This window comes from Schistocerca nitens, chromosome 3, assembly GCF_023898315.1.
Source record: "Schistocerca nitens isolate TAMUIC-IGC-003100 chromosome 3, iqSchNite1.1, whole genome shotgun sequence".
Taxonomy (NCBI): Eukaryota; Metazoa; Arthropoda; class Insecta; order Orthoptera; family Acrididae; genus Schistocerca; species Schistocerca nitens.
This window is the reverse complement of record NC_064616.1, coordinates 181245999-181273919: the sequence shown is the minus strand read 5'-3', so window position 1 is coordinate 181273919 and position 27921 is coordinate 181245999. Positions and strand designations below refer to the sequence as shown.

The 27921-nt window shown below is 38.5% G+C and overlaps 1 non-coding gene across 1 annotated transcript; it reads right to left on the bottom strand.

The window, feature by feature from the left end:
- Positions 1 to 20896: 20896 nt before the first annotated feature.
- On the bottom strand, positions 20897 to 20967 carry Trnat-agu (transfer RNA threonine (anticodon AGU)). Its single transcript has one exon. It is a non-coding gene; the product is annotated as a tRNA-Thr (tRNA).
- Between the last annotated feature and the right edge of the window lie 6954 nt (positions 20968 to 27921).

Here is a 27921-nt window from a genome sequence, read left to right as displayed (position 1 = left end):
AGCTCTGTGAAATAAAACTGTATATGCTTAAGTTTGTCTTTGCCTAAGTTATTTTGTAATTAATAATATTACTGTATTTGTAATGACATATCAGCCATGATAGCAACGCCACAGGGTGTATGGCCCCTGTTGTTGTTGTTGTGGTCTTCAGTCCTGAGACTGGTTTGATGCAGCTCTCCATGCTACTCTATCCTGTGCAAGCTTCTTCATCTCCCAGTACCTACTGCAACCTACATCCTTCTGAATCTGCTTAGTGTATTGATCTCTTGGTCTCCCTCTACGATTTTTACCCTCCACGCTGCCCTCCAATGCTAAATTTGTGATCCCTTGATGCCTCAAAACATGTCCTACCAACCGATCCCTTCTTCTAGTCAAGTTGTGCCACAAACTTCTCTTCTCTCCAATCCTATTCAATACCTCCTCATTAGTTACGTGATCTACCCACCTTATCTTCAGCATTCTTCTGTAGCACCACATTTCGAAAGCTTCTATTCTCTTCTTGTCCAAACTAGTTATCGTCCATGTCTCACTTCCATACATGGCTACACTCCATACAAATACTTTCAGAAACGACTTCCTGACACCTAAATCTATACTCGATGTTAACAAATTTCTCTTCTTGAGAAACGCTTTCCTTGCCATTGCCAGTCTACATTTTATATCCTCTCTACTTCGACCATCATCGGTTATTTTACTCCCTAAATAGCAAAACTCCTTTACTACTTTAAGTGTCTCATTTCCTAATCTAATTCCCTCAGCATCACCCGATTTAATTTGACTACATTCCATTATCCTCGTTTTGCTTTTGTTGATTTTCATCTTATATCCTCCTTTCAAAACACTGTCCATTCCGTTCAACTGCTCTTCCAAGTCCTTTGCTGTCTCTGACAGAATTACAATGTCATTGGCGAACCTCAAAGTTTTTACTTCTTCTCCATGAATTTTAATACCTACTCCGAATTTTTCTTTTGTTTCCTTTACTGCTTGCTCAATATACAGATTGAATAACATCGGGGAGAGGCTACAACCCTGTCTCACTCCTTTCCCAACCACTGCTTCCCTTTCATGCCCCTCGACTCTTATAACTGCCATCTGGTTTCTGTACAAATTGTAAATAGCCTTTCGCTCCCTGTATTTTACCCCTGCCACCTTCAGAATTTGAAAGAGAGTATTCCAGTCAACATTGTCAAAAGCTTTCTCTAAGTCTACAAATGCTAGAAACGTAGGTTTGCCTTTTCTTCATCTTTCTTCCAAGATAAGTCGTAAGGTCAGTATTGCCTCACGTGTTCCAACATTCCTACAGAATCCAAACTGATCTTCCCCGAGGTCAGCTTCTACCAGTTTTTCCATTTGTCTGTAAAGAATTCGCGTTAGTATTTTGCAGCTGTGACTTATTAAACTGATAGTTCGGTAATTTTCACATCTGTCAACACCTGCTTTCTTTGGGATTGGAATTATTATATTCTTCTTGAAGTCTGAGGGTATTTCGCCTGTCTCATACATCGTGCTCACCAGATGGTAGAGTTTTGTCATGACTGGCTCTCCCGAGGCCATCAGTAGTTCTAGTGGAATGTTGTCTACTCCCGGGGCCTTGTTTCGACTCAGGTCTTTCAGTGCTCTGTCAAACTCTTCACGCAGTATCTTATCTCCCATTTCGTCTTCATCTACATCCTCTTCCATTTCCATAATATTGTCCTCAAGTACATCTCCCTTGTATAAACCCTCTATATACTCCTTCCACCTTTCTACCTTCCCTTCTTTGCTTAGAACTGGGTTTCCATCTGAGCTCTTGATATTCATACAAGTGGTTCTCTTCTCTCCAAAGGTCTCTTTAATTTTCCTGTAGGCAGTATCTATCTTACCCCTAGTGAGACAAGCCTCTACATCCTTACATTTGTCCTCTAGCCATCCCTGCTTAGCCATTTTGCACTTCCTGTCGATCTCATTTTTGAGACGTTTGTATTCCTTTTTGCCTGCTTCATTTACTGCATTTTTATATTTTCTCCTTTCATCAATTAAATTCAATATTTCTTCTGTTACCCAAGGATTTCTATTAGCCCTCGTCTTTTTACCTACTTGATCGTCTGCTGCCTTCACCACTTCATCCCTCAGAGCTACCCATTCTTCTTCTACTGTATTTCTTTCCCCCATTCCTGTCAATTGTTCCCTTATGCTCTCCCTGAAACTCTCTACAACCTCTGGTTCTTTCAGTTTATCCAGGTCCCATCTCCTTAAATTCCCACCTTTTTGCAGTTTCTTCAGTTTCAATCTGCAGTTCATAACCAATAGATTGTGGTCAGAATCCACATCTGCCCCAGGAAATGTCTTACAATTTAAAACCTGGTTCCTAAATCTCTGTCTTACCATTATATAATCTATCTGAAACCTGTCAGTATCTCCTGGCTTCTTCCATGTATACAGCCTCCTTTCATGATTCTTGAACCAAGTGTTAGCTATGATTAAGTTATGCTCTGTGCAAAATTCTACAAGGCGGCTTCCTCTTTCATTCCTTCCCCCCAATCCATATTCACCTACTATGTTTCCTTCTCTCCCTTTTCCTACTGACGAATTCCAGTCACCCATGACTATTAAATTTTCGTCTCCCTTCACTACCTGAATAATTTCTTTTATCTCGTCATACATTTCATCTATTTCTTCATCATCTGCAGAGCTAGTTGGCATATAAACTTGTACTACTGTAGTAGGCATGGGCTGTGTGTCTATCTTGGCCACAATAATGCGTTCACTATGCTGTTTGTAGTAGCTAACCCGCACTCCTATTTTTTTATTCATTATTAAACCTACTCCTGCATTACCCCTATTTGATTTTGTATTTATAACCCTGTAATCACCTGACCAAAAGTCTTGTTCCTCCTGCCACCGAACTTCACTAATTCCCACTATATCTAACTTTAACCTATCCATTTCCCTTTTTAAATTTTCTAACCTACCTGCCCGATTAAGTGATCTGACATTCCACGCTCCGATCCGTAGAACGCCAGTTTTCTTTCTCCTGATAACGACGTCCTCTTGAGTAGTCCCCGCCCGGAGATCCGAATGGGGGACTATTTTACCTCCGGAATATTTTACCCAAGAGGACGCCATCATCATTTAATCATACAGTAGAGCTGCATGTCCTCGGGAAAAATTACGGCTGTAGTTTCCCCTTGCTTTCAGCCGTTCGCAGTACCAGCACAGCAAGGCCGTTTTGGTTAATGTTACAAGACCAGATCAGTCAATCGTCCAGACTGTTGCCCCTGCAACTACTGAAAAGGCTGCTGCCCCTCTTCAGGAACCACATGTTTGTCTGGCCTCTCAACAGATACCCCTCCGTTGTGGTTGCACCTACGGTACGGCCATCTGTATCGCTGAGGCACGCAAGCCTCCCCACCAACGGCAAGGTCCATGGTTCATGGGGGGGGTATGGCCCCTAGCACCAACTAGTTCTGTTGGGGGAATGGTACCAGCCACATCGTTGGCTCGTAGTAGCACACATGTTTAGTTGAAATCTCATTTTGCTGTGTGGAATCGTAAAATTTGTCACTTTTGATATTGCTTGACAACTTTGTCAAAGTTTTGTATGTTCACTTTGTATCAAAGGGTATGTACTACATCTTAAATGTCTTGTTGCTATATGGTGGTTTAGCACAGGAGCTCTACTTGCACATGTGTGTAATTTTGGAAGATTTTAACAAAATATAATTGTCACCAGGCCATTTAAAGATGGGCAGAGCCCAAGACACATAACAAATAAAGAGAAAATGGTCTAGAAACATCCTGTGACTATTATTTTGTGACCAACCAGCTATTTTAAGAACATTTTAATTTTTTGACATGTAGTGCAGACAGTCTTTGTTTATACAAACTTCAACAAAGATGACTTGGATAATTAAAGCTGGTAAAACATATTTTTTCTCAATGCAGTACATTCTTGTACACATTACCCAAAGTGCAGGATGACCAGTTAAACTGCAGGCAATGTTACTAAGGCTCAGTTCACATGGTACAGTACTGCAAGGCACCTGAAAATCACTGTCAGCTAATATGTTGTACTGGATGCATCAAGATGTTCTGCCCATAGGGGTATAGTACTCATATTTAGCTGTGCTAGACCTGTTACCTCTGATCTTAATTTTTCAAACAAAAAATTTAATAACTTCTATTGTTCATTAGAAAGCATTTATTTATGCTACATGGTACAAAAATAATTTTTTACATGCATACAGTTCCAAATTATACAGATTACTATAAACAGTACACCAGTTTCAAAATTGAGTCATTAGTTACACATAAGCAGATCTTCTTCTATGGTCTAATTTTTTATCAGCACTGTATCCACACAGTCAATGGTCCTGCCACAGTGGTAACACCAGTTTAAGTTTAAAATAAAGGAACTAGGAGAGCCACAGTCATACTTGGGAATCAAGATTCCAAGGAACGAAGGAGAAATGTACCTGAGCCAAACATCATATTTGAAGAATTTGCTACAATTCAACATTCAAGATTGTAATCTGGTCAAGACATCTATGGAAGTTAAACTGGAAATGAAGGAAGTAAAAAGGCTTGAAACACCATGCAGAGAGTTGACTGGATGCGTGATGTATACAACGACAGCAACGAGGCCTGATTTGTGTGCTACATACAAATTACTAAGCAGATACCAAAACAATCAATAGAAAGAACTCTGGGCGTGGTTGAAATGAGTTTTGAGATATATTAAAGGAGACATCTATATGAAACACATTATCAACAAGGGAATTAAATAGCTCTTCGGGCCTATGTTGATGTAAACTGGAACAAAAAGGAAGATGAAAGATCTACCTCCAGATATCTGTTACAATTGTTTTGAAATATTGTCGCTTGGGCAACAAAGAGACAGACTAGTGTTACTTTGCCTTCTACAGAGGCAGAATATGTAGTTCTGGTAACAGATGCTGCCGAGTTACTCTGGCTGAAATACTTGCTGGACAGCATTCAAATTCCACTTCAACTACCAGTTAGCACATTCAAAGATAATCAGTCCTGTATAAAGTCATGAAGAAATAGGAACATCATTGGATCAGGCACATAAACATTAAATACAATTTTATATGCCAACTTCACCACCACAGAATAATAACTGCCAAGTATTTACATTCAGAAGACTAGATTGAGGACATCTTTACCAAAGGCTTACCAGGTCCTAGATTCATCGCTTTGAAAAACTTGTTGAGTTTATCTTAATTTTTGTTAACGTTAAATGCAAAATCATTGAAGTGAGCAGTGGTATTGAGAGTTCAATTTCAACAAATGTAACTGTGATTAACGTAAAACATTTTCAGACTTAAAAAGCTTTGCTGTCGTCAGTATTTTGCGGGCAGTTGTCTTCAGTTAACTTTCAATTTAATAAAAACAACTAATAATAGTCACTAACATTTTGTGAGTATTATTTAATGGCGACTGACTGAAAAGTTATCACAATAACAAAAAAGTGAAATCAACACAAACAACAAACACCCGATATTTTTGAAGCATTTAACCATTTTTTTCTAACATTATCACTGTTTTTTCATCCATTGTCATATTTGGTCAAGCATTTTTTCTATTTTTCGAGCATTTTCATTATTGACATCCAACTTTTGCTTCATTTATCCAAATATTTTCCAAAGATCTCAAGGTAAAAATCTTGAAAATTCAAGGAAATATATTTCAAGCATAAAATCTAGATACACAAGATTCAAATCATCTCCCCATGTTCAACTACTCTTTTGTTCAAAATGTCTATAAGGAAACAGAAAAACCCAGTAAAACAAGTACATAATAATTTTTTCACTTCTATTACTCATTTGGTCCCTTAAGAAGATTATTATTATATTTATTCAATATAAATGGGTCTCTTCAATGTTTTGGAAGAGTAAGAAATTTTAACATTAAATATATTTAAAAGAAACATTAACACTGTTATTTTCTGAAGTTATAGAAATGCTAATAATCACTACACATTCTATATTGAAAATTACGACACTCAAACTTTTATTAAACTTTATTGGTGTTGTAAGTTGTAAAGATGATTATGGTGGCTGGGAACATGTTTAAGAATCAATGGAAACATAAATATATTAAATTTGAGTTTTATCAAGGTTAAAAAGTGTTAAATGTAAAATTTATCAAATAACCATTTTATAACTATAAATATATAATTATGTAATTATATAATGCCCATGTGGTAATGACTATATTTTACTGTCGAAAACATGTCTTTTATCGCCATGATGACTTAATGGTTTGTTATTACCATTGGCAGAGTAAATTATCTGTTTAATACTTCATATTTTTTCATAGTCCCGTACTGTGCTGTGTCATTAAACAAACAATCTTTATAATCTTGTAAGGTTATTTTATTTTTACGACATGTTTTTTAATTCCTCGAGATTTTTTTCTCCACAGTAGCACCAATATTATAACCATGCATTATTCCTTAAGCCACAAAAATTCTCCATTATTTTTCCATTACATTCATCTTTCAATTTACCTAATGCATTTTTATGTAGTTGAGGAATGTTGTAAATATTATCTTTTGGATAAGCACTTGTTTCAAATTTATCAAACATTTTATCCATATCGCCGGCCGAGGTGGTCTCGCGGTTCTAGGCGCGCAGTCCGGAACCGTGGGACTGCTACGGTCGCAGGTTCGAATCCTGCCTCGGGCATGGATGTGTGTGATGTCCTTAGGTTAGTTAGGTTTAAGTAGTTCTAAGTTCTAGGGGACTGATAACCACAGCAGTTGAGTCCCATAGTGCTCAGAGCCATTTGAACCATTTTTTTATCCATATCTTCATAAAAATCTTGGGTTTGTATATTATAAATATAAGTCAATATCTTGATTTTAATTTTATTCATGTTAATCTCAAAACGGTTCTCATTAAATTTTCGTATATAGTAAAATATTCAGCCCTAAGAATAGCAAAATGGATAAGTGGGAAGTATTCAGATCTTGTCAGAAAGACAGTTTAGAAACTGCTGCTGAGCAAGAGGTCTGTGAAATATGTGTCTGATATGCTGGAAGCCGCTATGCAAAGCTTGTTCTGCTAACAAGGAATGGACCCTGTAGCATCATGGAGTTTTTACCAGCACAGCCGCCTGACCCTTGGACGGCACAGGCACCAGCACAAGGGGAACACTTACACAAGACATTGGGCAATATTACATGCTAGCAGCAAGACATGATGTGTTAGCTTCATTACGCTCACAAATGAAACAGCCTTCATGGAACATTCCGGAAGGGTGGTGTCGAGTGCAACCACCCCTTATAAACAGGCGACCCACTGACTGGAGGAGGAGCGCAAGTGGGTAGATGTCAGGGACACTACCTCTGTGTTGGTCAGGATCAGCAGCAGGACTCGTCATAATCCATAGAAGAAAGTACTGAGTAAAACTCCACTCACCTCGCCACCGCAGTCGGGATGTTAAGGTCGCATACTTATGATACTTGAACATAGTAACATTATATAGTTATGGAATGGGCCAAGGGGGTACTTCCAGGAAAAGTAACTACTTGTCTATGAGTAAATGACTTGCATCTGCTAAATGACCAGATTCCTACTGAGTTCCACACTCTACACTAGTCAATAGTCTACTTTTCAGCTGAGGTCGGGGCTACAATAGGCGGCCCACAAGCAGTGCCTCATCGGAATCACCAACTGAGGAAAGATCCCCTGTCTCTCGCAGCGAGTGTTGCTCTTGCTCCCTCTCAGGATAAGATGAGATGAGAAAGTTTTGGTGTCAGATGTGTGGAGACTAGTTAATTGATCAATAATAGAGGCAATTCAGAGTGGAGGAATATGTATAACAGGGGTGCCGCAACACTCCATCACAGTATCGATAGCGATGCCGCCAAGCATCCCTGCGGTATAGCTCCGAGGGGGTACCACAACGCGTCATCGCTGAACCAAAGGGGTGCCGCTGCATGCCAGCGCCGCTGCCAGGGTATCGCTTCATGCTGGCACCATCACACGACTGTGAGCAGGCGGCTAGCCACAGCAGGGGCACACATCGCGCCGGCAACGTGTTCACCAAGTCCATTGCACCAACCACAATCGACAAGGTTAGTGACAATGGAAGACAGTGCTTATCCCGGCAGCACAACTGGCAGGGAAGTAACAGGTGAAAATTATCTTCATAGTGCTTCAGCAACTGAGAGGGGTCAGGTGTACCTGAGGTACAGTGAAGCAGCTAAATTAGTTCTGAGAAAATTATATGGAGATAGGGACCAATTATCTGAATTTATAGACAACTGCATTAATGCTTATATTTTAATAGAACCTAAAGGAAGGACAGTATTCTCAAAATATATCATTGGACAGATAACAGGCTGTGCCCGCAGTAAGCTGTTAGTAAGAAATCACACAGAAACTTGGGCCAAAGTGAGGGCTGTGTTATTAGAGAATTATGAGAATAAACATACTATCGATTTCTTTGCACGTCAAATGTTTAATAGTCTTCAATGGAAAGAGGAAAGCATGATTCAGTGGGGTTCTCACATGGACACAATGTAATTCCATTTCAGGAAGACAGCAAAACGAGTATTAAAGGACGAGGAATGGTAGGCAGTAACGACTTAGTTGGGAAACTAGGCAAGGCAGTCTTTGTTCAAGGATTTTATGATGACAAAAAAAAGATGGCAATAAGGCTCAAGGGAAAAAGTGGACTCTATCGGTGGCCATTGATTTAGTGGCATCAGAAGAAGGCGCAATTCTGCCTGACAAGGAGAAGCACCAGGTGATAGGCATCCCCTGGCTAGAACGAAAAGTAGCTCCTACATGTGTCAACTGTGGCAGGACTGGGCATATAGCGTGAGACTGTAGATAGAAGCATACTGTTCGTAAGGCAGATACAGTAAAAGAAGCTCCCCAAAGACCTGACCATGGTAGGCTGCCAATTAAAGAGATAGATGTTTAAGAATTTAAGTGAAACGGGTCATGATCCCACTGTCCTTCACTGGCACGATGTTCACAGTGTAGTCTAATGGGACACTCTGCACTTTGCCTCAAGGCAAAGCCTGTGGAATCCTTCATGTGTTACCAGTTCAGACATTTCACCTGGGAATGCCAGGAGAGTAAGTGGACAAATATACGTAGAAGTAATGAGTCAGAAACGCAAAACAGGCATAATGCAACACTCTCATTATGCTGCGTCAGGGATAGTACAAACCACCGACTGCACCGGAAAGAGTGTCTTGTAAGAGCATGTACAATGGGACACCAGAATGGCAGTATATCTTTTGTAAAGGTTTTCTAAATTTTGTCGAATGATCCTTTCTTAAATTTGATGATAATTTATCAGTTGAAGAAGCCTCAAATTTAAATATATGAACAACCTCATTTTCAAATTTGCTCTCTTTGTATCAAAACTAATGTATCTATCTTCATTGTTATGTATCAAATCTACTTCTTTTTCCTCAAAACTGAGTTCCTTTATGGACAACTCAGTATCATATCCCAAGAACTTGTGTAAATAAGCTGGTGCAAAACATGGATGTTTCAGTTGTTAATTACAACTATTCGATAACAGATGCATATACTTTCCAATTAAATGATGATGAGGATGTACTTTCTGTTTTCTTGTGAATAATAACTTCTACGGAATGAACATATTTTTTTAAATTTTTTTTCATTTCTTCAATTTCAGAATATGAACTTCCAATTTCTTCAACTTATTTTTACTTACATTCGATAAATTTTTATGCCAATTTGGCCCTCTATATGCATTTATATTACATCAATTCATATGTTTAATGTAATAACAGAAAACTCTTGGTTAAGGTTTTTGATACTTGACTGTATATGATTTTTCTGGATCAGGCTCACAGTTATCCATTTTTAAAACGTAACCTTCCAAAATCAGGATAAGAGCAAAAGAAACTTTGATTGTATATTGACAATTTTTAGAGCTTATATATGAATTTTTCTCTGGTAATTCCACTTTTAGAGGCATATTTACTAAACAGTTTGGAATATGGCTATCTGAATTTTCTTTATTGTTAAAATGTAATGAACACATATGACAAATAAATTTCATTTCTTTATGTTTTGAGATCTGATTAGTAACGAGTTCAACATTTTTATATTTTGAAACTGCCTCTACATTTTTAGCTACAGGATATAATACTGGTTTTATTGGTAACAGAAAATATCTTTGATCATAATTTGAACATTAACAGAAGCCTTTTTATATTTTCCTGGTAATTCGATGTAAGATGAACATCTTAATTCAATATATTTATTAATCGCTAACTGTAATACAATAACATGATCCAGACTCCAACCAGATCCTTGAGTTTGAAATTCAGACATTCATCATCAAAATTCTTTTTTTCCAATTTAATAACATTTAATCAAATCTCCTTCATTCATTGTTCTATAATTATATGTTGCAATTTAATATCTTCAGAATCTGATTATTTGATCATATAATCACAAAATTGACTTTCAAACCAATATGTAATTTTAAATTTTCCTTCACTTTTTCCATAATTTCTCATTTTGATACATTAAAAAAATTAGGAACAAGCAAGTTTGGACTGTTCTCTAAATTTATAATATATAACCTTTTTCCAAATGCTTTATTAACTAGATGTTAATTAACTGTTTCTTTATTTTATGTTTCTCTAATAAATTAGTACAAAATGGAAATATTTCTTTCAAATGTTTATTTTCATCATTCTTAACAAATAATCATCATTTCAAGTTCAAAATCAGGCAAATGTTTCAACATAATTAACTTCATATTAAGATGTGTAATAATAAAAGCAATTAAAACTTCTTTCCTAAAATTACTGTACCTAGTAAATTTACAATTTTCCAATTATCATGAACATTAATGATGTTAATCTGTCACAATTTTGTCTACATTTATAAGAAAAATAAGTTTAATAAAGTAAATGAAAATTAGTTACGACAGAAAATTAAGGTAAAATGTATAAACTAGCACAAAGTTAGCAAAATTTAAAAAATACAAAATAAAAAGAAATAAGAAATTTGAATGTATGCTTTCCCGGCGTATACAGCTGGCGAAGAGCTCTCGGGCTTCCAGCCGGGTGGCGGAGACTTCAAACTGCGACGTTTCGACGAGTGACATACTCATCAAGACCCAGCCTACAGGAAACTCAACAAGGACCCTACATCGACGATGACCAGGAAAACCGTGGCGCTACTGAAGGACTCAGATCTACCAGAGGCAGTGCAGAAACGGCTGTATCCCAGAGCGCCAACGACACCGCGCCTGTATGGATTGCCCAAGATTCACAAAGAGGGGGTGCCTCTATGGCCGATTCTGGACACTATCAACTCGCACAGTTATGGACTGGCCAAATACCTGGCGACACTATTGAAACCACTGGTGGGACACTGCAGTCATCACGTGAAAAACTCCGCGGATTTCGTTAGAATACTGAAGGACATCCGAATACAGGGTGATGACCTACTCGTGAGCTTCGACGTCACTTCCTTGTTCACAAGAGTACCGCTACAAGACGCCTTGGCGCTCCTTAATCAGCACTTCGAGCCTGAAACAGTGAAGCTCTTTGAATATGCACTTACGACCACCTACTTCAAGTGCAATGGAGAGCATTATGAACAAGTGGATGGAGTGGCCATGGGATCTCCCCTTGCTCCAGGGATCGCAAATCTTTATATGGAACACTTTGAGGAGGTGGCACTACAAACTGCTCACCGTAAACCCAGGCACTTCTTCCGCTATGTGGACGACACTTTCGTGATTTCGCAGCATGGCAGGGAGGCACTGGAGGAGTTTATGGACCACCTAAACGGCATACATGAAAATATCACCTTCACGATGGAAGTAGAAGAGAATGGCTGTAGTCCATTCCTGGACATACTGATCAGGAAGAAAGTGGATGGCATGCTGGGCCATTCAGTATATAGAAAAAAGATGCACACAGACCTGTACCTCCATGCAACCAGCTGCCACCATCCGGCACAACGCCAGTCAGTACTGACCACCTTGGTACATAGGGTGCACGTCATTTGTGACAAAGAAAGCCTCTCAGACGAATTACACCACCTAAGAGAGGTATTTCGGAAAATCGGGTACAGTGAAACACAGATTGACAGGGCCTTCAAGAGGAGACAGGCTGACAAATTTCAGGAAGAGGAAGAGGAAGTTAACAAGAGACTCGCCTTTCTTCCATATTTGGGGCCCACATCAGCCAAAATCGGGAGGCTAGAGTGCTTAGAAAATGTAGTCCACCAACAAAGGAGGTGGCTTACAAAACACTCGTTCGACCTATACTTGAGTATTGCTCATCAGTGTGGGATCCGTACCAGATCTGGTTGACGGAGGAGATAGAGAAGATCCAAAGAAGAGCGGCGCGTTTCGTCACAGGGTTATTTGGTAACTGTGATAGAGTTACGGAGATGTTTAATAAACTCAAGTGGCAGACTCTGCAAGAGAGGCGCTCTGCATCGCGGTGTAGCTTGCTCGCCAGGTTTCGAGAGGGTGCATTTCTGGATGGGGTATCGTATATATTGCTTCCCCTTACTTATACCTCCCGAGGAGATCACGAATGTAAAATTAGAGAGATTAGAGCGCGCACGGAGGCTTTCAGACAGTCGTTCTTCCCGCGAACCATATGCGACTGGAACAGGAAAGGGAGGTAATGACAGTGGCACGTAAAGTGCCCTCCACCACACACCGTTGGGTGGCTTGCGGAGTATAAATGTAGATGTAGATGTAGAAAATCTAACATAAATACCGTCTTCCGACCACCGCCAAAGACGAAAGAGCTGCTGGTCTCAGCTAAAGACCCACTCAAACTAAACACACCTGGTATATACGACATTGCCTGCGAATGTGGTGTGCAGTACATTGGTCAAACGCAGCGCTTAATCTCTAAAAGGTGCGAGGAACACATCAGGCATGTTCGACTTGGACAGATAGAGAAATCTGCTATAGCTGAACATAGCATCAAAGAAAACCACACCTTTGACTTCGAAAACACCAGGGTGCTGTGCCGAGCCGGGAGCTACTGGGATAGCGTCATTAAAGAATCAATAGAAATACGGGTCCACGAGAATCTTGTGACCAGGGATGAAGGCTATCAACTGAGCGCGGCCTGGAATCCAGCATTAGCCGCAGTACGCCAGGAACGCAACAAGAACCGTCCAGCTCACGAGACGCGATCACAATTCTCTGACGGAGACACGAACGGCGCACCCGCTTCCCCCTCCACCTCGCCCGCCGGCTCCTCTGGACCCAGCCTCCCACGGCCAGGTGGTGGGGGGCACACCGCAGGTATAAAGGGACCGGCATCCGCAAAGTCTCGGCACTTCGCCAGAAGATGATGAGTATGTCACTCGTCGAAACGTCGCAGGTTGAAGACACCGTCACCCGGCTGGAAGCCCGAGAACTCTTCGCCAAATAAGAAATTATTAAAACTTAAATGAATATATGATAAATTTAGAGAGTTCAAATTCAAGACAAATTTAACTGTGTTAAAGATAAATGCAGTTTATTTAAAGTTAAGAAAATGAACTGAGTTCAAGATAAAGACAGATTTTTATTTGGGTTGAAGCAGATTTTTTTATCGACAGAATTTTTATTTCCGACAAATTATTCTGTACGTTTTTTACATTTGCCGCATGACATTTTGATAATAACAACTTCATTGTTTAATTATTTTACAATTAATACATTTTTAAATCCAGTTTGATTTCATCATTGTCATTATATTTCAGCACCAGTAATATTTTCAAATATATCATCACTTAAATTATTTTTAAATTATTCTTATAAAAATATACAGAAAATGTTTTTTTCACATGCACAAATATACATACCTGAAAAAGAGATGAAAATGCACTATAAAACAGTAAAAACATTCAGAAAAATGGTTAAAATGCACTAAAACAATGGCGAATGTTATTCGTTCATGTCGATTTCACATTTTTTGTTAGCAAAATCTGACATTAGACAAATTCGTGTTTTTTATGAATTTTTAGATCTTTTTCGTGAAATTTACCTGAAATTTGGTGGGTTTTCAAAATTTGTGATGAAAGAACCAAAATAAAGCAGAAACCCCAAAGATATCTACTGATACACATTCACAAATGTTTATTAAATGTTTTGTACATCATTTTTCTTCTACACATAGCTTTCTACTAAAGCATCTTTCCCCCAGATTTTATTTATTCTTTTCTCTGTACTAATACTGTCTTCTTTGTGGCACGGAGGGGGTGAGGGGAGGATGGGGCAAGTGTGTCTTCTCACAGCACAGAACTGCTGTGCACCTGGTGGCAGGATACACTTGGCAGTGAGGATTTCAGGAAGCTCCTTTTCCAGCACTGCTCGACAACTGTGAAGGAAAGTAGCCACATCAATGTGCACAAATAGCTGCCATGTTGTGGAGCCAGGTTCAATTTCTTGTACTAGCAAGAATTTTTCCTCAGTAGGGGAACTTGTATGGGGTATACTCTGCCTTGTGATGCCAATTCCTCAATGGGAATTTATGACTATAAGGTCTGGAAAGTCAGAAAACCAGCAGGGAGAGCAGTACTGCTGATTGCATGATCATCTGTACTGCATCCACATGAAACTGCATTACAGAGACTGTTACGGAAGCTGGTCAACTTCCATTGGATTCCAGAGCTTGAATGATGAGCTGTTTTTTTTATCATGCTCTTGGCATACAGCAAAAAGGAAATTGATAGTCTTGTAATTCGGAATAAGACAGTCAGAGTAACAACAAGGGCTGATAATAATATAAAGTGAATGATTTTGTTCATTAATATGAAATCTTGATAGTAACCAGTTTACACATTTTGGCAGTGTTAATTACATATGTCCTGAATTACCTAACATACTTGTAACAATTCAAACACATGAGTACAGTGGCAGATCATGTACATCTCTACTCTTACCACAGAAAATATTAGCAAAACCTAACAACAGTATGGTTCATATGACAACTGAAATAGTGTATAAAACACTTTTTCCTAATAGAAAGTATGCCAATAAAACTGTTAAAGAAAATGCTGCACAGTTTGTCATGAGGAACCCCAATCTATTCATTAGAAGAATTCTAAGAAATGCTCAATTGAACATAACCACATAAAACTGTGTTTACATAAAATTTCATATTAAAAAGAGTTAATGTACCAAGCACTTAGATGAAGTCGTACTTATTCCAAATGTAAGTTTTCGTTCACTAAATTCAATGGAATCCCAAAGGAAACTACTGTTCATCTCATACTGGCCATATGTTCAGTCAGAATAATACAGAGGAAACAAAATTTGATTAAGTAGAGTTTGGGCAGATGTATAGTTCATCCAGGTGTCCTTTTGTAAGATGAGCAGCAAGAGTACTTCATTTAAATTTTACTCTGGCATGCACAGCGACAGAGTTACATGTTACGAGTGTTGTGTCTAGGAATCCTGCATCCTCGGTTTGGTAGACAAACAATGAAACAACTCATATTAATGAGTTTTATTTACAACAAGACAAGTACAAATACTTAACTTTGATCTGAGAATTCTTGTAGTGAATGCTGATCTCTAACTTGTGCTACACAGAGTTTGCCGATGAAGAGGCTACAATGCGATGGCTAACAAAGTGGCTAATGTTGAAGCTGCTATCAAAGTAGTTGCCATCAGTCGGGTGCAGCGCTCATGTTGTCTTCACCTAGTGGCCGCTGCTGTCACATTGTCGACCTGGAGGGAGGCCAGTCACCATTCGATTGGCTGACCTCTTCTCACAGCCTTCTCTTCCCTGTTGTTTCTGACTGGCATGCCATCACTGTCTTTATGCCACAACAATGGGCATCATCTCTAAATGTAGAATGACTTATTTTCATCACATCTAGTGCACATATAACAGTGAATCACAGTGCCATGCAGATAATGAATTGTACCAATTCTGCAGTGAGATGCACAACAGAGCTGGATACGTTACTGGTGACAATGCTGTGACTAATTGAGTAGTATGGAATTGTAAACAGTTCCTCTTACTCCACAGAAATAAAAAAGACATTATAGCACACATACAAACTGTTGCTTCTCTTTGACTGGGAAAGCGTATAGTGACACAGACACATTGATATAATATAGCTAATTACTTTCATAATGATCAAATTGACAATCACTAAGAGAGATGCTCAAAATTGCTCTGTATTATCTTATTAATCACTTTGCAAGATTACTAATGTCTGAAAGACTATAAACTAAAGTGACTTTGTGGGGCCCTCAGCTAGCCACAGCAAAGCATGATGGGGAAAGTCTCACAGCATCAGAATTTCTAGTAATCAAAGCTGCATTCATCACTATCTCTGAAATAATGTTCATTTGAAAATAGCTGACATATTATTCATTGAGTATAACACAATACTGAACTCATATTCAGCAGAGGGGACAAAATCTAAGACCAGCCGTAACAGTTTATGGTAACATGGTTTTCCACTCAGCACTCTGCAGGGTACAGTATCAAATGTGGGATATGGTACACAGTATCATTACAATTCTCTTCTGAAACTCATGTCTGTTAATTATACACAGAATTATCAGTTGTTCCTTGTAGCTTTACAAGGATTTACTAATGCTGGTAAATTCTGTGTAGCATTTCTTATACATTACGGATTGTGTGTGTCTGTGTGTGTGTGTGTGTGTGTGTGTGTGTGTGTGTGTGTGTGTGTGTGTGTGTGTGTCAGGTGAGGGTGGGCTGTTCATTGTATATTATGATATCCTCTCATAGAAAAGAATTAGCAATCTTAACAGTATCATGAACTCACCTTTCTTTTACCATTGCTTATCAGATCCTGTGAAAACAATGTATATTATACAAAGTTCTCTTTTAAATTTTACAAGGGAATGACGGGTAACAACAAGTGATGAAGATATGAATAGCTGAAGGAATGTTATTTTGATTGCAATGTAAACCTTAATCAGCTTCCTGACAAAGAAGCCATAGAGAAATTTCACAAGCACCTGTTGAACAACTATATATCACATGATTATATTTAAGAGTTACAATTTGAAATGTTGAGTGTTCTGATTATAGCAAACACCAATACTCCACCCAGTGATACAATAATCATTATTCAATGAATTGATATTGTCCTTATGAAAAACTCATTTATTTAATTGATACATTTTCGTTACATAAGTTTAAACTGGATTACAACACATATTGAAAAGAAATGATGTCAAGGGGAATCTCTTTTCCACGGAACTGATTTTTCTCTACTAATCCACCAGTAATTGCAGATATGTTCCTGTGTACCTGAAACAATATTGGAGCTTTCTCATACACAAAGCAGTGGTTCTACATTTTATTTTTAAAAACACGTTCTATACACAGTATCTGTAATACATGCCAATTAGAAATTTGGTTGTATCAAGGACGCATTTAAAATTCCAATCCACACATTAAATTTAAACTACTATTGGTATCTAGTGTCACTGTACCATGTGGATTTTATCTATCCATAAGAATGAGTTTTGAAAATTTGCTGCTTTATAACTTTAGAAATTTTCCTTCTCTGTAATCAAGAGTATATAAACAATGGATTTGTAGTCTGTGTAGTATACCTTTGGCAAACATTCTCCTATTGTCTAGTAGCTGCAGATCAAAGTGAGACAATATCATCAGATCAAGAAATCCCCCCCCCCCCCCCCCCCGCCTCAACAAAAAATAGTTGGGTAAAAGCATTTATATTTTTACATACACTAATTTCTAAATTTCTCAGTGAATTTTTAGAGAAGACAGTAGAATGAAAACCAAGCACTATGAAAATGACAAATAAGCCTAGGGAATGACAAGCTTTATTTAATACAGGCTGCTCTTTTGTTGCTAGCCTATAGGGATGGGATGGGAGGCTGACCAGATGCGGAAAACATTCCAGCTGGATAAACAGGCCCGTTCACAAACTTACTTTACCTGGTGCCAACATCAAACCTGACATGGTTCGTTAGCACACAAGCAGAGCCACCAAACTGCAGGAAAGTAAGGAAGGCAAGACAGAAAGGGAAAGGTGCTCCTTTGAGTGTGTGTGAGAGATACAGTCAGAGAGAGAGAGATAGAGAGAGAGCGGGAGAGAGAGAGAACACATGGGAAACAAATGAAAGAAGCAGCATTCCACTTATTTACATGCCTGTATAGCTATTGTCTCCAGAGGTTTGTTAAAAGTCAAGGTGCAAAGTGAAATAATGTTAATGGTGGGTGCAGGCTATAGTTCCATATAACATGAGCTATCACACTGTCAAAGGTGTGAGATTTTGAAATTGTATCATCACTGGCATGTAGTGACCGCAATATTGATATTAATTAAAAAGGTACATATGACTAGGTTCAGTAATTAAAGCACCATCCTCTGAGATAAAATACTTGACTATCAGTACTCTGTTGATGTGAAATGTAATATCATACACATATCGTACCATAATTCACCCTGCTTTGCTACTGTCATTTGAAAGACATATATCTTCTCCAGGAAGCAATGTAATGCAAGTTTCCCTTTCAGATCTACAAGCAAACTTTTTCTATCTATGTTTTAAATTATACAGGATGTGTCAAAAAGAATCATCCGATTTATGTTATTTGAGATGTATGCATGAACAACATACTGATGAAAGAAGCAAATTCTTAAGTTTTACATGATTCCTGGTGGGTACCAGCATGGTGCACCCTGTCTAGTTCTTGCAGAAATGGTGTCAGAACAACATAAAGGGTTTCCTGTTCTATGTTTTATACAGTGCAGTTCAATAATAACGATTCTATGTGACTTTTGTACTAGATATGGTGTGGCTCCTCCTACAGTACAGAGCATTAGATGATGGCATGGACAATTCCAAGGAACAGATTGTTTGTGTAAAGGTAAATTGCTGGGCCATCCGCAATTGTTTGAGACAGATGTCGAACACATTCCCCACAGTTTCAGCCCCCAATGTCCATCTGGCGTGTATTGTGTTGATGTTTACACATGAAACCATACAAAATTCAGCAACTAAAAGCTCTTCTTGAAGGTAACAAGGCCTTTACTTAATAATCAAGAACAGCAGAGTTTGCTTATAGTTGTCAGTGCTAACAGACAGGCAACACTGTGTGAAATAACTGCAGAAATGTTTGTGGCATGTACAAGAAACTTATCTGTTAGGACAGTGCAGTGAATTTTGGCATTAATGGGTTATTGCAACAGACGACCAAAGTGAGTGCCTTTGTTAACAGCATGGCATCCCTTGAAGTGCGTCTCCTTGGCTTGTGACCACAACAGATTATAGAAAAACTATGACCTGGTCAGATGAGTCCTGGTTTAAGTTGGTAAGAGCTGATGGTAGGGTTTGAGTGTGGCACAGATCCCATGGAAGCCATGAATCCAAGTTGTCAATAAAGCACTGTGCAAGCTGGAGGCAACTCCATAATTGCGTGTGCTGTGTTTACATGGAATGGACAGTGTTCTATGGGACAGCTGAACTGATCATTCACTGGAAATGGATACGTTTGGCTATTTGGAGGTCATTTTCTGCCATTTGTGTCCAAATTTTTATGGGTAACAATGCACCATGTCACTGGGCCACAGTTGCTCACAGCTGGTAGGAAGAACATTCTGGACAATTTTAGGAAATGGTTTGGCCACTCCAATGCCTCAACATTAATCCCATCAAACATTTATGGGACATCATCGAGAGGACAGACCATGCATAAGGTCCTCCACTGGAAACACTATCATAATATGGATGGCTATAGAGGCAGCATGGCTCAATATTTCTGCAGGGGACTTCCTACGAGTTGTTGAGTTCAATGTCTTGTTGAGTTGCTGCACTAAACAGGGCAAATGGAGGTCCAGCATAATATTAGGAGGTAACCCAGCTTCTCACGGTATGGGCTCAGGAATATCTTTTTGAAATACAATGCAGCTGAAAGCGTGAGACTAAAGGCGTACAATTGTTTTTAAAATAAAGAGATCTATGTCTAAATCTATAATCTCACTCCCCAAAATACTGTGAAGTACGTACCAGAGGGTACTCCCATTATGCCCCATATTAGGTTCTCCTACCATTCCTTTCACATTTGTGTGTGTCTGCTCCGTAATAAGTCTCATTTGGGCTATAGTGCCCCACAGGAACAATACACAGGCCTTCAACTATATCTCTACATTTTTCATTTAATACTGTTGTCTGAGACATGATAAGAAGGCTTATATAGGATAGTTGATGTCTATCTTCAGGCATCTGTCAGGTCGGGTTTTACAGCATTTGTATTATGTAATTCTAGAAAGCATTTTAATGGAGAATAGAACAGTGATCTTCATGGAGCACTTTAAAATTAAAATTAAAACAGTTTTGATCATAACCAAACATTTTCTAACAAATTTTAAACAGTTTCAGACAAATAGCAATTACCTTCAGATACAATAAGATAAGTACAAGGTATGTTTCCTTCTATATTGGAATTGTACTTACCTATCAGTGTATATGGTCTGAAGATGGTAGTTTTTTGGCTGAAATCAGTTGCAAACTTTTAATAAATGTTCTATTGGGATCAAAACTGTTTTAAGTTTAATTTTAAGAACTTTTTATGATTCCCTCTTGTAAGTCAAAAATACCTGTCCCAATTCATGCTGTCCTTCTCTGTATACAGTCTACATTCCCTCATATATGTGAGTGATTTCAGTTGTTACCCATTGAATTTGTTGTTATAGGATACTATGCTTTTGCATTTCTTATCTCTCTTTCTCTTTCCTCCCCCCCCCCCCCCCCCTTCCCTCCAGAAATCTGCTGTATAACGGTAAGCATACAGCACAGAAGAAAATGACAATTAAGAACCACACTGGTCATACGGGTTCATTTGAAAAATAAGTCACCTGATTATAATTTTCTTTCTTACTCTAAAAATATATTAATTCATTTGCACCAAGGCTGGGATTCAAACCCAGATCACCTGCTCACTAGGCAGACATGCTACCACTACACCACCTTGGCACAGTGAGCTTACTCAACTGTGAGGACAACCCTGCAAGCCTCCCTCCTCAATCCAAATTCCTGTTGACTCCTCAGCTAACTTGGCGTTCCTAGTTTAGGGGGAATACTAATTGGGCTGAGGCATGATACGGAACTGGGATTGAGGAGGGAGGCATGCCAGGGTTGGGTGAGCAGTTGTGCAAAGCCACTGTACCAGTGTGGTGTAGTGGTTAGTACATCTGCATAGTGAGGAGGAGATCCACGTTCGAATCCTGGCCTCAGAACAAATTTTCATTTGTCACTTCAGTATGTATATGAACATCATTGATGTGATTCTGGTGTGAGGTGCTGGTGGTGGTAGTGGTCATGTGTGTATGTGGTGTGCTTGCTTGTGTGAGTATGGTTGTGTGTGTTTACTTTGATGAAGAAGGCTGTGGCCAAAAGCTGTAATGTGTTGTTGTGCCTGTCTGCAACTCAATGGGTCATGTTAACAGCAAGTAGCAATCGATACTTTTCCTACAGTTGTTGATATTCCAACCTGGAGTTTCATTGTTTGATAGATTTTCGAGAACTGAAATGGTCTCTGGAACCACATAGTTTCATTAGATCAAAACTGTTACTTCTCTTACTACACATAACAACTGCCCCTAATCAAGACAATGCATTTATGTAAACTCTTCATTTTTACTGACTGTGTAAGAAAGATTAGTAACTGAAAATATTATCTGCTACACTCCATTCAGCTGAGATGCCGAGTCGCAGATAGGCACAAGAAGAAGACTGTCAGGAAGTGAGCTTTCGGCCAACTAGCCCTTTGTTGGAAATAGAAAACATACACACACACACACTTAAGCAATTACAACTCACACACACATTACCACAGTCTCTGGCTACGGAAGCCAGGCGCTGGCAGAGGTTAGGGTCTGTGTGTGCGTGTTGTCTGTTTCTATTGAAGGCCTAATCGGCTGAAAGCTCATTTTCAGACAGTCTCTTTGCTGTGCCTATCTGTGACTCAGCATCTCAACTATCACGTGAGTACCGACTATCCTTTTCATAATATTGTTACATTCCATCCTGGTTGTTCCACTGTTTAAAGATCAACAATTATTTGCATCAACAGTTCCACATATATTTTAAAAGAAAATAATTGCACACCACTTGGATTGTGGGGAATGTTTTTCATAATATCAATAAGCTATATTACTCATAGAATTATTAAGCTATGTAAAGAAAGTGAAACATCTGGTATTATATGTGAATGGATATTGTTTTGAATACAATTATGTGCCAACCTCTGGAGGGAGATTCTCTACAGTGGGACTATATCAAAGTCCTCTTTCATTTGTACTACAATATTTAAAGGTCTTGGCTGCAATAAGTGAAGGCTTCACAGTGTATGAATTCTATAAGTGAAACAGAAGGTATAATCATGTAGCCATAACTGCTGATTTATGGTGGTTTACATAATCTATAGCATAATGTCCATTTCAGCCCTTCCATCCTTTATGATGATCTAATTTTCACAAATTTTTATGTAACAGTCAATGATACATAGTGCTATAAGGAACAATGATATGTGAATATACTGTAGCCATTTGGAAAATTTAAATTTACATCAGGGGTGGCCATTTATTACAGTTTTATTTCTATGTTTGTCAAATGAGAAGTTATGTTATGTGTTAACGGTGAGTATGGAGTTTCAAGTATAGGATGAAGTACTGTACAATGTGTAGCCTGTAACTGTTTAGAAGTACTTAGTTAGTCTGCAACACACACATATCATAGATAAATAATTATCTCATACAATTTATCTTATCATTTCATGAAATACTGACAATAGTGTTTAATTAATGTTATGAATAAGATACCAGTAACAGTCTGGTGTTAAATGATATTGCCCCTACACCACTATCACCTACTTGTATTTTGAAGCTGCTACTCATGTCATCTGTGAGTTTCTGTGATAACCTTGAATTTCTGCAATTTTGCAATGACCAGAGTTAGTTGCAAGCTTCCTAAGAGTGATGGAGGAAACAGTATGGCATCTATAGTGTTTGAGGCTGTGTCCAGCACTTTCACTGACTGCAATAAATCAAGGAAACTACTAGGTAAATGTTTACATTTCATTTAAACCATTGGAAAGTATATTAAATAAGGATTCCAGTCATATTATTAAAAAGCAGGAAAGGTGTTTGAAGAGCTGTCATGTGTATATTGGTGTTGAATGAATTGTGTTCCCAATATCACACATCAAGTGGATACTGATATTACCACCAGGCAATATTAGGAGCAATTGTTTTAATTTGTTAACTTCTGTCTGGCTGTCCATAAAAAAAGAAATGTGAATGATGAGAGCATTGAAGATGTATGAAGTACCCAGATCAACAATTTGAGAGTACGTTGAAAGATGTGCAAAAGGACAAACTGAAAAGGAAACTACAGTTGTGAGACAGAAACTTGGAATGAAAAATGGAAATGAGCATAAAGCATTGAGGGCCAGGTGTCCCCCATTTGGGGAAGTTCGGCAGCAGAGGGCAAGTACTTACTGCATTTGATGCCACATTGGACAACTTGTGCATCAGAGATGGGGATGAAATGATGATGAAGGCAACACAACTCCCAGTCCCTGAGCGAAGAAAAATCTCCTGCCCCAGCCGGGAATCAAACCCGGGCCCCTTGGCATGGCATTCCACCGCACTGACCACTCAGCTAATGGAGGTGGACACTTGGAAGGAAACATGTGATGACATGTGAAGTAGAGAAAGAACTGATATAGTACTATGCAGAAGGGGAAAAGATTATTTTTGGTTGGACACATAAGGAGTTAAAGCTGATGGTGTTTGAGCTTGTCTTAAAGAACAATCTGCCTCACCCATCTTCTAAACCAGAAAATATGGCAGATTAAAAGTAGATTAACTTATTTTTGAAAAGAAATTGTTCCCAGTTAACAACAGGAACACCACAATCATTGACAAGAGCTGGAAACTTAGGCTTTATTCAACACAATGTGAAGTCATTTTTCTGTATTCTAAAAGCAGAGCAGCTAAAATCAAGTGCAACCCTAACAGAACATTTAACATACACAAAACTGGAATCACAAGTGTCCAAAGCAAAAATTTGAAACTTATTTGTGTGAAAGGAAAATTGGCAATTTACAATGTCATTGGCAGATAGGGGATATCTGAACACCATGTCAGGTGCCAGCTAGTATGTCACTCCAATATAGCTTTCCCCAGAAAAAAAGCCGGACTTGAAGCTAATGACGGGAGTTCCTCCTGGAGCTATTCCAAGATTTTGTCCATGTCTGTATTACACCTCATAGCATGCATATGATGCAGCCTCTAGATATTGCTTCCATGAAGCCATTTAAAACTTTATATTCAAGAAACTGAGAGGTGGATTTACAGTAACTAGGGTAGAGTTGTGACACAGTGTGAAGTAGCTGAACTCATGGACAAAGCATACGTTAGAGCAGCAATCGTGAGAAATGCACTGAATGGTTTTCATGGCACTGGTGTCTGACCTTATAATGACTCAGAATTTACTGAAGCTGACTGTATTCATGAACTGAATGCTAACCAACCAAAGCCTATTTCTGAAGCTCAATGTGGGCCTTAACTACTTGCAAATATAGACACAGTTGATCTAGCATTTAGGATTGTATCACATAGCACTGACAGCCAGATTCAGTCTATTGGTGAGGATCAGCCTCAACCCACGTTGCATTCCACATCTGATGCCATCGCTCTATCCTATAAACGTGACCAAGGATGTAAAAGCTGTGCCAAAATTTCAACCAAATTTCAACTGAAGGGTCCCGAGAATGTGGTGTTGACTATTTCTTCTTGTAAGAAAAAGCTGGAAATCTTTTATGCTTCTAAAGGCACAAACACTTCAAATGAGGCTTCAAGATGTGGAGCAACATGAAAGAGTAATTCTGCCAACACTAAGAGGAAAAAGTTAAAAGAAAGTATAAAAGCTCAAGTTCTAACAATGATTTTGCTCATGAACCTTCACAAGTAGACAGCAAAGTTGATATCAATCTGGATCTTGATTACGATTCTGTGGATGCTATCTGTACATTTTGTCATAAGAAGTTTTCTGATAATTTCACTGTAGAACAATGACTTATGTGCTCTTTGTGTTTCAACTGGAATCGCAAATTTTGTGATGCAGTGAATACTGAATGGAAATGGTACAGATGTTATTTCTGTCTGAATAACTAGCTCTTAAATTTGTTTTACATAATTCTGACAAATAAGCTCATCTCATTATGGAAATGTGTAACAATTTTCCAATAAATTCTTAACTTTTATCTTCCTTTTAATTTAAATCCACTTACAAAAGCTAATCCAATATGTGCTCTTCCATTTTCAAACAGGTGGGCCTATTGCCTAGTGAGCAAAAGTAAGAATGGGGGTTCACAATATTTAGAACCCACTCTTGAAAAATTTTCGCTTATTAACGTTTCCTAGTTCACTCAAACTAGCATAGCTTAAGAAGCAATTTGGCAAATGCAAGCCAAAGGAGGATAGTTTATAGAAATATGCATTAGGTTTTGAGCTCTATTTCACAAACCAAGAGGCTGATAAACAGAGAAATAATTATGATAGACAATATTTGAGGCGCAATACATTTTTAAATCATCTTTCTTCTTGATTTTACTGTGAATCATAGTAAATATTTCCAGTAAGACAACCATTTGAATTATGTTTAGTTTACTGTCACTTCTTCCCTGACAAATTATGTAGAAATAATTTGCCGGAGAATTGCTATTGAATTGTATTATGAATATTTTATGGTAAGACCACAATAACATTGTTTCCAGAAATTAAATTTATAAACTGGGTTGTAAATGGAACCATTGCAGTTCCAAGCAAGGTGATTTATTTTGCAGGTTCTAATAATCAACAATAAACAGCAACAACTAAAAAAAGATCACTTTAGGTTAATGTCTAACAACATAAAAATCACTGGATATGCATGCTAGGCAGGACAAAAAGAAAGGAGGAATCAGCAATTTCCTCACTGAAAGGAACGTCTTGACAATCCCTGAAAGTAAATTAGATAAACCTAAACTAGGTTAGAATGACTGGCATATGAACTGCACCCCTACCAAATATGAATCCAGTGATGTGACCACAGTGACACATATCTCAATTCAACTTGAAATGAATAAAGCGGCAGTGGATCAAATACTCAATCTGACTAAACAAAAGTGAAGCACCCAGAGGATATGGTCAGATGTAAATGTAATTTCATATGCGCAGGACTGCTAGGGTATATAAGGGGAGTGAACTGCATCAGATGTTTAGTTATTCCTGTGAAGGACATGCAGATGCCACTTACATGAGACAGAATTGTCAGCACCTGACAGAGTTAGAAAGTGATCTCATTGTGGGTTCTCATCCAGCCAGCTCAGTGAGCTGAGCAGCATCCAGATTTGTGGGGCATTTGGATGTGGCAACGGGCCATTGTTGCTCTACATGGGAGTGTAAGGGACAGCATACTCAGCATCAGGGTTCCTGTCAACCACATGTAACCACCACAAGGGAGTATCAACATACTGTATGTGAAGCACTTCATAACCCTGTCACCTTTGCACCTGCCATTTGAGAACAAACAAGGGCCTACCTACAACATACTGTGTTATCCTGCACCATTGATCAGAGACTAGTAGCAGCTGGATTACGCAATTACTGTCCCATTTTTAGGCTATCAGTAAACATCACAACACAAACAGCTGTGTTTGGAATGATGCTGTGCACGGGAGGACCGGAGTACTGATGAATGGCATTGCATTGTGTTGAACAATGAATTGTGTTTCTGCACTATCCTAGATGATCACTGTTACTGAGTACGGTGGCAACCTGGAGAGAGGTCACTTTCTTTCGATGTTTTATAGAGTCACAGCAGTGTTATTCCTGGCATCACAGTCTGGAGAGCCGTTAGGTATGACTTCTGGTTACAGCTGGTAGTCAGTCAGGGAATTCTGATGTCACAACATTTCATCAAGAAATTCCTGCCTCTTCATGTGTTACTTCTCAGGCAACAGTATTGCGGGGCCAGATTTCAACAGGACACTCATCACTCATACATGGAACATGTCTCTATGAACTGTCTGCATGATATTGAGGTAGGCTACTCTTTTGGCCAGCAAGATTCCAGAGCTCTGCCTGATGAACAAGTGTGGGATCAGCTCGGACCAAAGGCTGGTTACAACTGTTGTCAAGCCCTACCCAGGAGAGGATATAACAGGTTTTATGCACTATTACAAACATAGTCAATGCATACATACAGGCCAGAAGAGATATAACGTCATACTGATTAGTGAGCTCTATATCAATTTGAACTCATATTGTAATATCTGAAATAACGTGACATACTGTATCAATCCATGAAGTTTCATTTTGTTTCTTTCTCCCATTCTGGGTGCCTTACACTTTTTGTCAGGTAGTGTATACTGTTTCCAAATTAACAAAGCACATGGGCCATGTGTTTTAATAAACAAACTTTCATTTTTTGCACTCATGTCACACAGAGTTATATCTTAAGAATAAAAGTGTTTATTACTTTAATGCAAATGGTGAATATAATACATCATGATCACAAACTTTCATTTTGTTGGTATCTCTTTGTAACATATATTCACTAGTGACATCTGTCTTAAGTAATCCATCACTGTTTGAAATGGATATTAATACTCAGATCTTCATTGCCACAAGAAACAGTACAACTTTATTACTGACAGCTAAAGCTCAGAAACATTTGAAATATGCTGCCATAAAATTATTTCACCACTTACACCAGAACAACAGGTATATCAAGTGACAATATAAACTTAAATTGTTTCTTCTCCTTCTATTCTAGAAATGAATACCTATTTACAAACTAGAACCACCTTAGAAGAGAAGAGAAATATGAATTTGGTGTTGCAATACCTTGCTGTTGTTCACTTAAACATGCCATACAGAC